This window comes from Cyprinus carpio, chromosome A24, assembly GCF_018340385.1.
Source record: "Cyprinus carpio isolate SPL01 chromosome A24, ASM1834038v1, whole genome shotgun sequence".
NCBI lineage: Eukaryota > Metazoa > Chordata > Actinopteri > Cypriniformes > Cyprinidae > Cyprinus > Cyprinus carpio.
This window is the reverse complement of record NC_056595.1, coordinates 16,724,291-16,737,224: the sequence shown is the minus strand read 5'-3', so window position 1 is coordinate 16,737,224 and position 12,934 is coordinate 16,724,291. Positions and strand designations below refer to the sequence as shown.

The following is a 12,934-nucleotide window of genomic DNA, read 5'->3' as shown; positions in this document are numbered from 1 at the left end:
TAGACAAAAGGAAAAAATAAGTGCAGATGGAGGGAGGTAGAGGTGTAGTGTAAAAGGGAAAAAAAAGAATACATAAAAGAGGCAAAAGAAAAAATAAACAGAGGCTAAAAAAGGATAAAAGGGCTTAGTGGTTAGTCATGGTGCTAATTTGGGAAAAACAGGTTCAAATCACAGCTCCAACTGAATGTATTTATGTGTCACTTTCTTATTCCAATCAACATTTAAGTAAAAAAAAAAAAAAATTTACAAGATAAAATCTTCCTGTAATTAAACAAATTAACTACACTAGCATTCAAAAGTTGCATCAAAAAACAGTTTAAAATAACGGATCCTTAAAAAAATAAACATTACAGTTTAAAATAACGGATCCTTCAGAAAATATTCAAACATTTCTTATTAACAATGCCGAAAACAGTTGACCAGTTTAATATTTTTGCAGATAACATGGTAATACTTTTGAAATATATTTTTTTTATTATAAATGTCATTCATGTTACTTTTTATCAATTTAAGACATCCTTGCTGAATATAAAAGTATTAATTCAAAACTAAAAATCTTACTGACTCCAAACTTTTGAAATGTAGTTCATTCATTTATACAGATAGATAAAAAACAGAAACAAAACAAAACATAAGTCACAAGACTGTTACACTATCTCCTAACACCCACAATTACGTCTGGGTGTTTTGAACATGCGGAGATAAATTTGTATTCTATTACAGTGTATATTCCAAATAAGCATTTACTGTGACAAAAAAAGTAAAGGAATACAAGTATATAACTCTCATATTTGGAATTCTCAAAACCGAAATTTTGGCTTACATGAGACATTAATTTCCACATAATTTCCTGTCAACTCTTTACTTCAGAACTTTTTGCAAATGGCTGAAGTGTCATAATAACAGTGACTGTTTACTCAGGGTGTCCAGCCTTAAACATACACCCTACAGCCGATGTGCCGGCATGCAGGGTGACCTCTATGGGAGAGGGAGTCGGACAGGTGGAGGTTTCGGCAGGGGAATAAGGGGCGCTAATCTGAGGCCTCAAAGAGACAGGGACACACTGCAGCCTGTCAACAGCAATCGAGCAAGACACCAGGATTCATACCCCCCAACACACACACACACACACACACACACACACACACACACACACACACACACACACACACACACACACACACACACACATCATAGCCAAACCCAAGCCCTCAGAGGGACAAGGACGAGGCTATTTCAGAGCATGGGAAGCTCCACTCCTTGAAACCGGAGCAGGACTTAAGCATGCTTTATGAGGTGTAACATGCCTCCCAGAGGGAAGTAGGAGGTCAGGTCTGAGTAATAACAAAATAGCTGTCGGCATTAACCAACATAGCCAAGGTCACCTCAAAACACACAGAAACACACAACTAATTACGCAGGATTAAACATCTGTTATTTGTTGTTTAATATTAGGTTTAAGCATGGGCATCACCCCCAAAAAAATTCTACTCAGCCCCCCTAAAAATTTTGCATTTAGCTCCATAAACTGAACAGGAATTCATGATCGCCTCAGTCCCCTTTAAATTTCATATGAAAACTGCAGCAGTCTTTGGCTCATCCTCGTCTTATGACATTAGCCCTTAACACACATGAACACATACTTAATAAAATGTTGCTATTTTCATTTGAAAATGTAACTTTCATTATAAAACATATTACAGTGCATGTGGCATTAACTACCATACAGTCATGCACAGAAATGATTGACAATGAAGACAATGACAGACAGTATGTGTGCTTGTGATCAGGAAGACTTGAATTTGGCTTATTCATTACTTAAATGTTATACCCATCTAACTTATGCAATACAGTGGAATTCTGCAATAGGTTTACTATACTATCCTATTAGTCAAACATTATTTTATTTATTTATTATTATTATACCCTCATTGGGGGCTGAGCCCCCCTAAAATGAAAATCATAGACTCGCCCCTGGGATTAAGAGTTTGTTCAAATCCATAGCCCTATGTATGAACAACAGAAGTAATACTTGGCATAGCAAGCACTAACTATAATGCACAATTCAACTAGGTGAATGCTAGATGGAATAACAGAGACTTCACAGAAGGCTGTGATGGCTCTAGTCCTCTGCCTGCGCTTCGCACCCAGCGGTACCCATAGAGTCCACACTTAAATTGATACACCATCTGTCTGTGTGAGAGTGTTTCTGACCTTGAGCAGGTGCGAGTTTACTTCACAGGGAGTCATAAAGTTACAGCTACTTAGCAATGCAACTGTACACTGTATTACACAGTTCATTTAGCTGCACCGCTAATGCTGACACAGTCAGATATTAACAGAGTCGGAAAAAGGAATATGGTAGGGATAGAGGCACCAGGAAAAAAGCAAGACAAAGATGAAAAGAGGCTATAGTGATGAGTTAAATTATGTTTGTATATGTTTCCATGGCCATGACAACAGAAAAAGATTGGGGGGGCCATAGAGCTGAAAGACAAGTCATTTGACTATGGCTCAGAAATGAGAGCGGAGACAGCTCGTCTTAAAACACATGCCAACCAACACATCTGAGAGCAAACATACAGAAGGCACAGAGCCTCTGACATCGGAGTCCAGCGATGTTCTGCCAGCATGGGTTTTACTCTGAAAGCCCAACACATGAAAATAAACCTACTCAGACCTGAACAGTTTTTACAATAAATGACACTTCATTGAATACTATATAAAACAATGTAATCTTTTAAAATCTTTTAAGGGAGAAAAGCTGCAAATGTGCCCCGAAATTCAGCAACAAATGTCAAACTAAACTTACGAACTAAATTTTATAACGTGGTCCATATAGAGTTAAGTTAACAGTAACTGTCCATGATTCATTTTAAGAGGCACATGAACAAGCACAATAAGTGTGTCACACATTAACTCAGTAAACCAATAACTGATTCCACCAAAGATTCATTAGAATTAGAATCGCTTTGACAGATTTACGAAATGAACTAACTCATAAGAGTCATTTGGTCGTAAATCAGATGTTCAAAAGTTGGGGGGCAGTTACTGCAGTTTTCAAGCTGATTCGGTGCTCAAAAAACATAGCAAATTTGATATAGAAATTGCCTGAAACATTATGAATGTCTTTACATTTTTATATATATATATATCTATATATATATATATATATATATATATATATATATATATATATATATATATATATATATATATATATATATATATATATATATATATATATATCAGTGTTTGTTTTTAATGTGCTTTTTTTGGTGGGTCCCCAGCCTATTTACTTCATTACATTCAATTTACACAGCAAGTGTTAAAATGTCACTTTGCAGCCATTGCGCCATCTCTGAACAGCAGTGCAGAAAACACTGAACACACAGACAGCAAAAACTCTTCTGTAAATGTTTTCGACATTCTGTAATTTTGTCCAGCGGGCCAACAGTGCCCCATTTAGCCTTTTCTTAGCTCCCTGTCTGATTGCGGGCAGAAGTGATGAAAGTGGACTATAATTACAAGGCTCAGTGAATTAGCGGCTGTGTCGTAGCAAAAGCTGTCTGTTAGTAAGACTGAAAAGGGGACCGGACCCTCGCCGTCACATGCCTGGGGACACATCTGGAGTGTGACATGATAAAGAGTCAGCAGAGGGTCATTATGGAGCCTACCATCAGATTACTAATGCCTCTGTCACACACACACATTTAAGCAAAAACACCTGACCTGACTGATTGTTCTTCCTTGACGTATCAGTAAACACACTTTATTTTTTTACTCAGTTGCTTCTTTAATGTCACTAATGAACTGCATTCATTCTCCATTTAAATTTGCAGTAATGTAAAGTGACAGACAACATGACATTAATAAAAGAGAATAAATAAGAACTAATATTAAAACCTACTTTTGATAACATAATAACATGCTGATGGATTAAATTAAATCTCAACTTATTTTAATATTCAATTTAACAATTTAATTTTGAAATGCATCACTTTATGGAAGAAAAAGTTATTCCAAATTGACTCCAATAAGCACTTAATTGAGGGTGATACCAAGCAGTGCATCCTAATGTTAAAATGGTGCTAAAATACCACCCATGAACTGAAGCAACTGGCTCAGATCACAGCGACTGACAGGACAGGAGCATTTGGCCCCGTCTACCCAGAAGGCCCTCATCCTTTTCACCCCAAACGACAGGTCTGTCATTAACACGTTCATTTATCTCTTCCCAACCATTTCAAGCGGGCGGTGGAATGGTTATAGAGAAAAAAATGAAGTCTACGGCTGCCCTCATAAACAGTTCATTCCTCCTGCCCCGCGGTGCCATTTGCTCGCCGTGGGCATCTGGCCTTCTGTTAGTTTCGGTGCACATCATAGCAGGCATTTTAAGCCCTGGAGTGGTACAGAAACCTTGTAAAACAAAGTATCTGGTGACGATTGTTTTGAAAAGCGTCCTGCTGAAAAGCATTTTGAGGATGACAGTCCTCTGCCTGAAATAGCAACAGCAACACTGCACTGTCAGGCTGAAATACGTCCGCTGTCATCTCTCTATCCTCTGCCCAGAGGATCTAAAACACACACGCGCGCACACAGGCAGATTTAAACCACAATGGGACACTCAAAAATGAATTGCTCTTGTAGCATGCAAACATATTTTTTAGGTAAATGGCTGCATAAAGTCATCTCTCTGACAATGTGGAAATCATTATCCAAAAGACGTAACAACAGCAAATGCACAAAGACAACAGTACAATGACAGTCAATAAAGACACATTTATGCAACACAGGTGCGCACATAGGCCTTGTGGAAGCAAACAGGCAGATCACATGGGGTCTGAGCTCTAAGGGGTAAAATATCGCTGCAAATCCTCTCTCTGATTTAATACGGCTGCCTGAAATCACTTCAGCGGGCAGCCTGGCATTTAGAACTGGAGGTAAAAATATCCCACTAAAAAGAGCACAGCGTCCCCTTCCCAAACCCCAACATAATACCTCTGATCAATATTTCCCAAGAAAATTTATTAGATCTTGTTTCTGAATTATGAGCTTGAGCTGACACATACATTTACACACTGATGCACTCTCATAACCCGACACAGGCTACAAGACCTTTATATCCAGTGTGAGAACATTTCAGGCCAGTCGACAGCAGGGTTATTATAGTTAAACTAAAAGCAATAAAAAGTTTTTACTTGAAATAAAATTCAAGTTAACAAATAAAAAAATATAACTAAATTAAACTATAACCATTAATTAAACTCAAAGATAAAATATTTATAAAATTATTTGAATTTCAGCTAATTGCCAAGGGAACAACCCATTTTATTTAGTTTAACTTGTACTTAAATTAATAAATAAAATTAATAAACTATTTACGCAAATAAGTGTTAAGTTATAGTTTTTTTAAACCTGTTAATTGTAATCTTTTGAAAATCTTAAAATGAATATTAAATTTTCATACCGTACATTAAAACACTGTGATGCCTAAATTCACCTATAACATTTAAAATTTAGCTTATAGTGTTTTATTTAATTTATTTGGACCAAACATAACATTAATATAATTATTAGCCATTAAAGGGATAGAAAATTTGATGTTTATCTGCTTACCCCCAGGGCATCCAAGATGTAGGTGACTTTGTTTCTTCAGTAGAACACAAACAGAGATTTTTTAACTCAAACCGTTGCAGTCTGTCAGTCGTACAATGTAAGTGGATGGGAATCTAGGGTTTGAGAGTCATAAAACATACACAAACAAACCTAATTAAACCCTGCAGCTCCTGACTATATATTGATGTGTAACGTGTAACACAGAGGCAAAAAACAATATAAATACTGTTCACTTTTTTGCACAGGCTGATCGTTTTGTGTCTTTACACATCAATGCATGGTCAGGAGCCGCAGGGTTTAATTTGGTTTTGTTTGATGACTCTCAAAGATGTGATTCCCATCCACTTACATTATACGACTGACAGACTGCAACAGTTTAAGTTAAAAATCTCAGTTTGTGTTCTACTGAAGAAACAGAGTAACCTACATCTTGGATGCCCTGGGGGTAAGCAGATAAACATCAAATTTTCATTTTTGGGTGAACTATCCCTTTAATATAACATTGTCATCCAGAATTTTAAGAATTTATAATTTTTTTTTTATATACAAATATATATTACTATTGCCCAAGTAAATTAAAAATACCACACTTAGTAATAATAATAACCATAACAACAACAACTGCTATTATTATTTTTCATTTTTGGGGGCACAAAATAAAAGGATGATGGATGCAGCTATTATGTTTATTCTACTTGAATATCTTTATTCTAATAGACTTAATCAACAGGCGGTTTTGCTTTATTCCCAGAGCAGGCTGCGGTGTAACACAACACTATGTTCTACAGTGTACTGAAATACATCATTGGAAAATTGAGTGACACCTCAACACACGCAGGGTGACATGATTCTTTCCAACTATTCATTAACAACAGTAATACCACTATCTCAGAGAAAGATGATTATTACATTAGCGCTAAACTGAAGCGTTTCAGTAATCTGAATGGGGAACCAGGCAGCAAATGCGCACCATTAAATTAAACACATCATTAAAAGAGTCCGCTGAAGGCATTAGTTAAGAATAACACCTCACTCACGATGCCGGCTTAAATTAAAAGGTGCAAAGCTCTTGAAGGAACTTGTGTGAGGAACATGAAGCTACATAAGGGCTGACTGCATCTCGCGCCCAAATCCAAAAATATGCTTTGGGCCCTGTGACTATTTGTTAAGTCCAGTGATATCAGGAGTAAATCCCAAACCAAAAGACCAATGCAAGGTCAAGGGGTGCATGCAACAATGGCTACAAGGGGGGAGGAGGGCACTTACATCTTATTCTGGGAAGGTTAAAAATGACCTTTTTGATTCGGACAACTGGATGTATCATCCAAAAAAGCAACAAGGAAACAATGTTTACTCAGATGACACCTAACTCACCATGACAGCCCATCTCATCTCACCAACAGCCGCTTGAGATCTGAAGTATTCATGGCATCCGTGACAGCATAATATGTTTTTTTTACCTTTTTGAACTTGTCTAAACTAGGTAAAGAGGAGTCCGGGGCTTGGCGGCAAGACGGGTGAGAGGTCAGGCTAACTAACGTTCCAGAACCATCAGCAGTCCGTAGCGACAGAAGTTGTAAACATCACTCGATTAACCCCAGGCCCAAGCCCCCTCCCCGCCCCACAGCTGAAGCTCCGCTTTTCACACTGGCCGCCGCACAAAGAGCTGAAAATAAAATTTAGGCACATCAATCAGGACGGACCCCTCAGCATGAAACCCTAAACGCCTATTCCATGGCATGCATCTCATACCAGGGGAGTACAGGGTTCGCACCAGAACAAATGTTTCCCTGGAAAGGTCAAGGGTCACAGAACGTCACTTCACAAGCACTAGTAAAGGCTAAACACACATGGTCCTTACTAACTGGCCTGCAGGGGGATTTCCCCAAGTTGTCATACAGCAACATGAGCTAAATCACAGCAGCTTAAACTAGTTTTCATAAATTCCACACTGGATTCATGATTAATCAGTCAGATTTTACAACAGCGGTACCAACTGCATTGCTGACCTTGATTGTAGTGCATGCATTTAAAGTACACCTGCCAATGGCTGGTGATGTGAAAAAATTTACCAGCCAAAATTTTTTTCATTTACTGGCCAAAAACAGGCAGTTATTACTGCTACAATGACTAAACATGCTTACAATGTTTTTAATTTGTCCTTTACTTTACTTACAAGAAAAAACAACAACAAAAATATTTATTGATTTATTTATTTTTTGTCCCTAAAAAACGTAGAGATGCATATGTGTTTTCTTCCGTTGATGTGTGTTTTCTTCCGTTGAAGCGCTACTAGTGCGCTGTCTACAGCGGCTTAGTGTCTTTTTACAGCTGAACAAGCAACCTTTCAAACTATAGCCTACTTCACTGCATCGTTTAGGTGGCATAAGCCCAGGTATGTTTCGTCACATTCTCGGGTCATGAAGAATAAAGATGGGAAAATATTCCGAAATGAAGCAGCAATATCTTCTGGGGTCAAAGTTATTAGAACCGTGTCTAGGGACAAGCAGGCCATCACACTGCTCTGACGTTATCAGCCCGTTTGCATCCCATTATTTGATTCGCTCTTGTCGCTTATGACAGAACAACCAATCATAAAGATCTTGTCTTCGGAAAAGATTATTTTATTCGCTTACGTCAGAAACAGCGAATCTCTTTTAAAACTGTCTGTTGTTCTCACTACACTGCATTGTTATATTTTGTAAAAGTTTTACCCGCCAACTGGCGACTGACATATACTCACCAACGCTGTTTTTTTACTCGCATTTGGCGCTTGGGGAGTGTTAACTTTAGGCCCTGTGTGTGTGTGTGTGTGTGTGTGTGTATGTATATGTATATATATATATATATATATATATATATATATATATTATATATATATATAGTTCACCTAGCCTGCATTTATCTGATAAAAAAAAAAAAAAAAAAACATACATTAAAACAGTGCATAACATTTTTAAGGAATCATACAAAATACTTTTCTAATACAGTATTAATGGAAATATGTAAATTTTTGTATATTTCAGGATGACAGTCCTTTGCAAGGGGATCATCAAATTTTAAAAAGGATACCACCCCTTGGTTTAAGAAACCAACCCTATCCCTTCACTCAAAGCAACCAGCAAATAAAGCTAAAAACTTTCTCCCTTGTGGCACCTCTAGACTTCCACCCACTTTACAACACCTGCTGGCTGAATGTACACCCCTATGGCAGGTTAGCACTAAGCTAGCTTCTCAGAAAGCATTAGTTAACTCTATTAAAAGCAGAGTGCCTGTAATTCTTATCCCAAAACAATTGTGGTGTAGACAGCAGACCATCCATCAGAAGACGAGGCCGATGCACCATCTGACTGACAGGATTTAGTATTTGACGATCGTAAAACCCAACAATCAAAAAATAAAACACCTACTACCAACCACCTTATTATCTTCCACCAACAAAAGAAAAAAAAAAAAAAAAAAAAAAAAGAAACAAACATCCATCTCCATCACGGCTCTGAGAACCTGCATATTACAACAAGCTGAGAATCACCGGGGGCTTGTACAGATCCCCTTACCGTAGGCCAATCAGGAAAGATGAGAAGCACAGGAGGGCATCCAAATGGAGGCCAAATCAAGCATCTTTATCGCGATGGAAAAAATGACATCCGCAACACCAAAGCCTATCGCTCACATGGTTCTCAACAGATAAAGAAGGCACTCAATCAAAATATAAATGGCAACTGAATACAGGAGCATTCAAATCATGCCACGAATGTCAGGGTCAACGTAACGCAAGTATGTGTGAGCATTTGTTGCTACCGTCCCCCTTCCATTTCCCATTGATCTCTACCAAAACATCTTAGCGTATAGCTCGGCATCATGCTGGTTGACAGTGGAGAATATGTATCACAATAAGACTAATCAAAGTAATTAAGGTTGTTGAGTCAAGCTGGGCTTGCAGAAATGAAGAATCACATATTAATATTGGCAGACTCCAGTGAAGTGGTTAAACACTGCAAAACTGAATTTTCTAATGTAAAAAAAAAACAATGTTGCAAGCTTTCCTTTTTTCCCCTCATTGGATTTATTTTGGTAGCTCTTCTTGTAAGAAACAATGAAGTGAAAGCCTGTGTTGAATGCTGGGGCTAATGCAAAGAGATTGTAATTATTGCCCCCCCCACCCCACAATTCAAACAATGCCCCACACTGCGGAAGAAAGGAGAGGGCTATGAGCGTGAATGTGTCGCCGTTTGTAGTGCTACACCCCAGTGGGCTTTCAAAGTCTGGTCTCAATAAAGTCAAGAGCAGGTAGCCTTTAATCCTGCCAAGGAGATGGCATAAAAGGAACCAGAGATAAAGACAAATTGGTTAAAGCACAAATGAGAACAGAGGCTCATGAGGAGGCATGTGAAATCAGAGCCAGAGCTCACATGGACAAGCGATTACGGATGGATTTAGACTCCCCTCTAGTGGCAGTAACTGTGAATTGCAAGATGTGTAATATAACATGGTATACTTCATGTTAATCTATTTTAAACTTAAAATTTTAACTAACTAAACACAGCATAATTATTCTACATCTGGTTTTATGATCTCATATTGAGAAACCAGGTGAACAATTGTGAGAAAAAAAAACAGGTAATACCACAGGTGTTATTGTTAACTCAAACTATTGCAAATCATTTTGTTAAGAAAAATAAGGCTGAAATATATATATATAGACAAATAAGAAATGTTGCTTAGGAAACTAACTGAAATAAAACGTATTTTAAGTAAAGAGTGGAAGTACTAAATTACTAAAACAAAAAAACAAATGAAAGCCAAATAGAAATATTAAAAAAAGAAAAAACACAACGAAATTACTAAAACTTAAATACTAAAATTAGATGAAAACTGCCACATTTTCAAAATAAATGTACTAAAAATTAAAACTGAATACATAAAACTAAAAGCTAATTCAAAATATGAATAAATAAAAAAGCTAATTCAAAATATTAATAAATACTATAGAATATAACAGTATATAAATAATACTAAAATCACATTGCATCATAGGAGATAAAAGGTACAAAAAGAGCACAAAATAATACACAGTGGCCAGTAACAATTTAAAAAAAGCACCTTCCCCCTTTTAAATGCTAAAGAAATTGAAGTTTCGCTGCTTTTAGTCTTAAAGAGCAGGTCATATGGTATTTTAAAGTGTCGTAATGTGTTGGGAGTCCCCTACAACAGGTTTAGATGCATCTAAGGTCATCTAAGGTCATTTTCTCAGAATATACATTTAATATTATAATAATTTTTCAATGATTTCGAAACGATTCGTTCGAAGCAGTTCTGAGCTTAAGCTCTGTAAACACATCACTTCCATAAGCCTACTCTGCTCTGATTGGTCAGCTAGCCAAGTCTGTTGTGATTGGTCTTTCCGTATACAATGTGTGTTGCAAACACCCATTACCATAATAAATTTTTGGCTCCGGAGGGTTACTTTTAAACAAAGACGCTATAAGTTTACAAAAATGGCATCGATATTCTCGTATCAATTCGAGTCCGAGGATGATACCAATGCGGTCGCTCACCCAGAAAATCCATCACAAGCACGACTTGATCAGGACGTGCTTCTCAGTGGTAAGTTTAACTTTGGGTGTTGTAATTTACGTGATGTCTTCACAATGGCAATGAAACAAAACAAACTTGCTTTCACCATGCAGAACACAGTCTTCTCAACCTGATGTAAACACACTAACTAGTGGTAGTGTTTGTGGGCAGGTCAGAATGTTCATATTTCATGGGAAGGTGGGGATTATGCAAATATGTTACCTTGTGACGTATATAGGTAATGGGCAGAAGATTTGAAAATATGACGGTTCAGAATCAACTTCTTTTGAGAGACAATTTTTATTTATTTATCATGCACTTTTTTGATTAAAGGAGTCAGGTGCGGGGTCAGCAGAGCTCATTAACATTTAAAGGAAATTGCTACAAAACGGCTTGCACTGAAAAGAGCCGTTTTTGACGGGGTAAAAAATGTGTTTTTTACACTACCATTGAAAAATTTTAACCAAACTATTTTACAGACTTTTCATTAAGACCCTAATCCTGACAGCTTTGAAGTCATCTGTCAGCAAGAGAAGAGGATTAGGGCCAAGCAATAAAAAAATTTATAAAACCATTTCGAGATTAAAGTCATTATAATGTGAGATTAAACTTGTTAAATTTACAGAAAAAAGTCTAAATAAAATGTTGAGAAAAAAAATCTTAAAATTTCGAGAAAAAAGTTGCAATAGAGTTCAAATCCGTCTTTTGCCGAACTCGCTCTTCTTCCTTTTTTCATCACATCGGACGCTAGTTACACTGAGTGAACATGGTAATATATTCTCTTTACACTAAGTCACATCAGCAGCATTTTTAGCGATGTGGTATTTAGACCAAGTGAAAATAGCGATTCTATTTACGCTATGTAAAAGTAGAAGATCTTTGCAATAAGGTTAAATAGTAATTTATACTTGTAAATAGTGACAGATACTATTTGCACCTCAGTATTATTGTACATCGAAAGGAAACACTAATAACAGTGTAAATTATTTTATTAATTAAAATGATTAAATAGACGCTGCGTTATTGGTACAAAGCCCTCCCTATAGCCTACTTAATTAATACATTATTATTAAACACTCGTTAGGCAATTGATTTCCACTTTTCTGATGTGATGAAAAAAGGAAGAAGAGCGAGTTCAGCAAAAGACTTATTTCGAACTCTGGTCGACTGCATAGGCTTCATCTACGAGCATTACTTTCTACAACCTGCGCCACTGCAGACGCTGATTAACACTGTCCAACGAGATCAAATGAACATGACACAAGTGTGTTTATTCTCAGCATCTTATTTCGACTTTTTCTCTTGAAACGCAACAACTTTTTTCTCATAATTTATTGAGTTTATTCTCAGCATTTGTGTTCAACTTTTTTTCTCGAAATTTAATGAGTTTTTTCTCGAAACACAACTCTATTCTTGAAATTGAATGAGTTTATTCTCAACATTTTATTTCGACATTTTTTGTTGAAATTGAAAAAGTTTAATCTCACATTATAATGACTTTAATCTTGAGATGTTTTTTTATTTTTTTTTATTGCTTGGCCCTAATCCTCTTTCGTAGTCTGCTTATATAATCTAAATGTTGACAAAAAGTGCTCTTAAAAAATGCATGCATTTGCAGCTTACAGTCTCTTACAGGAATATGGACCCAGAAAAAAAAAAAAAAAAAAAATCCCAAGTTTTATGCAATATAAATGACACAAGATATTAAAAAAAAAAAGGTTGGAGGGAGTCATGGTCT

General features: G+C 36.7%; 1 protein-coding gene across 4 annotated transcripts in view; it reads right to left on the bottom strand.

Annotated features, from left to right (window-relative positions):
• LOC109086987 (DNA polymerase alpha catalytic subunit-like) overlaps window positions 1-12,934 on the bottom strand; it is a 47,528-nt gene that overhangs the window by 26,010 nt on the left and 8,584 nt on the right. The window lies entirely within an intron of this gene.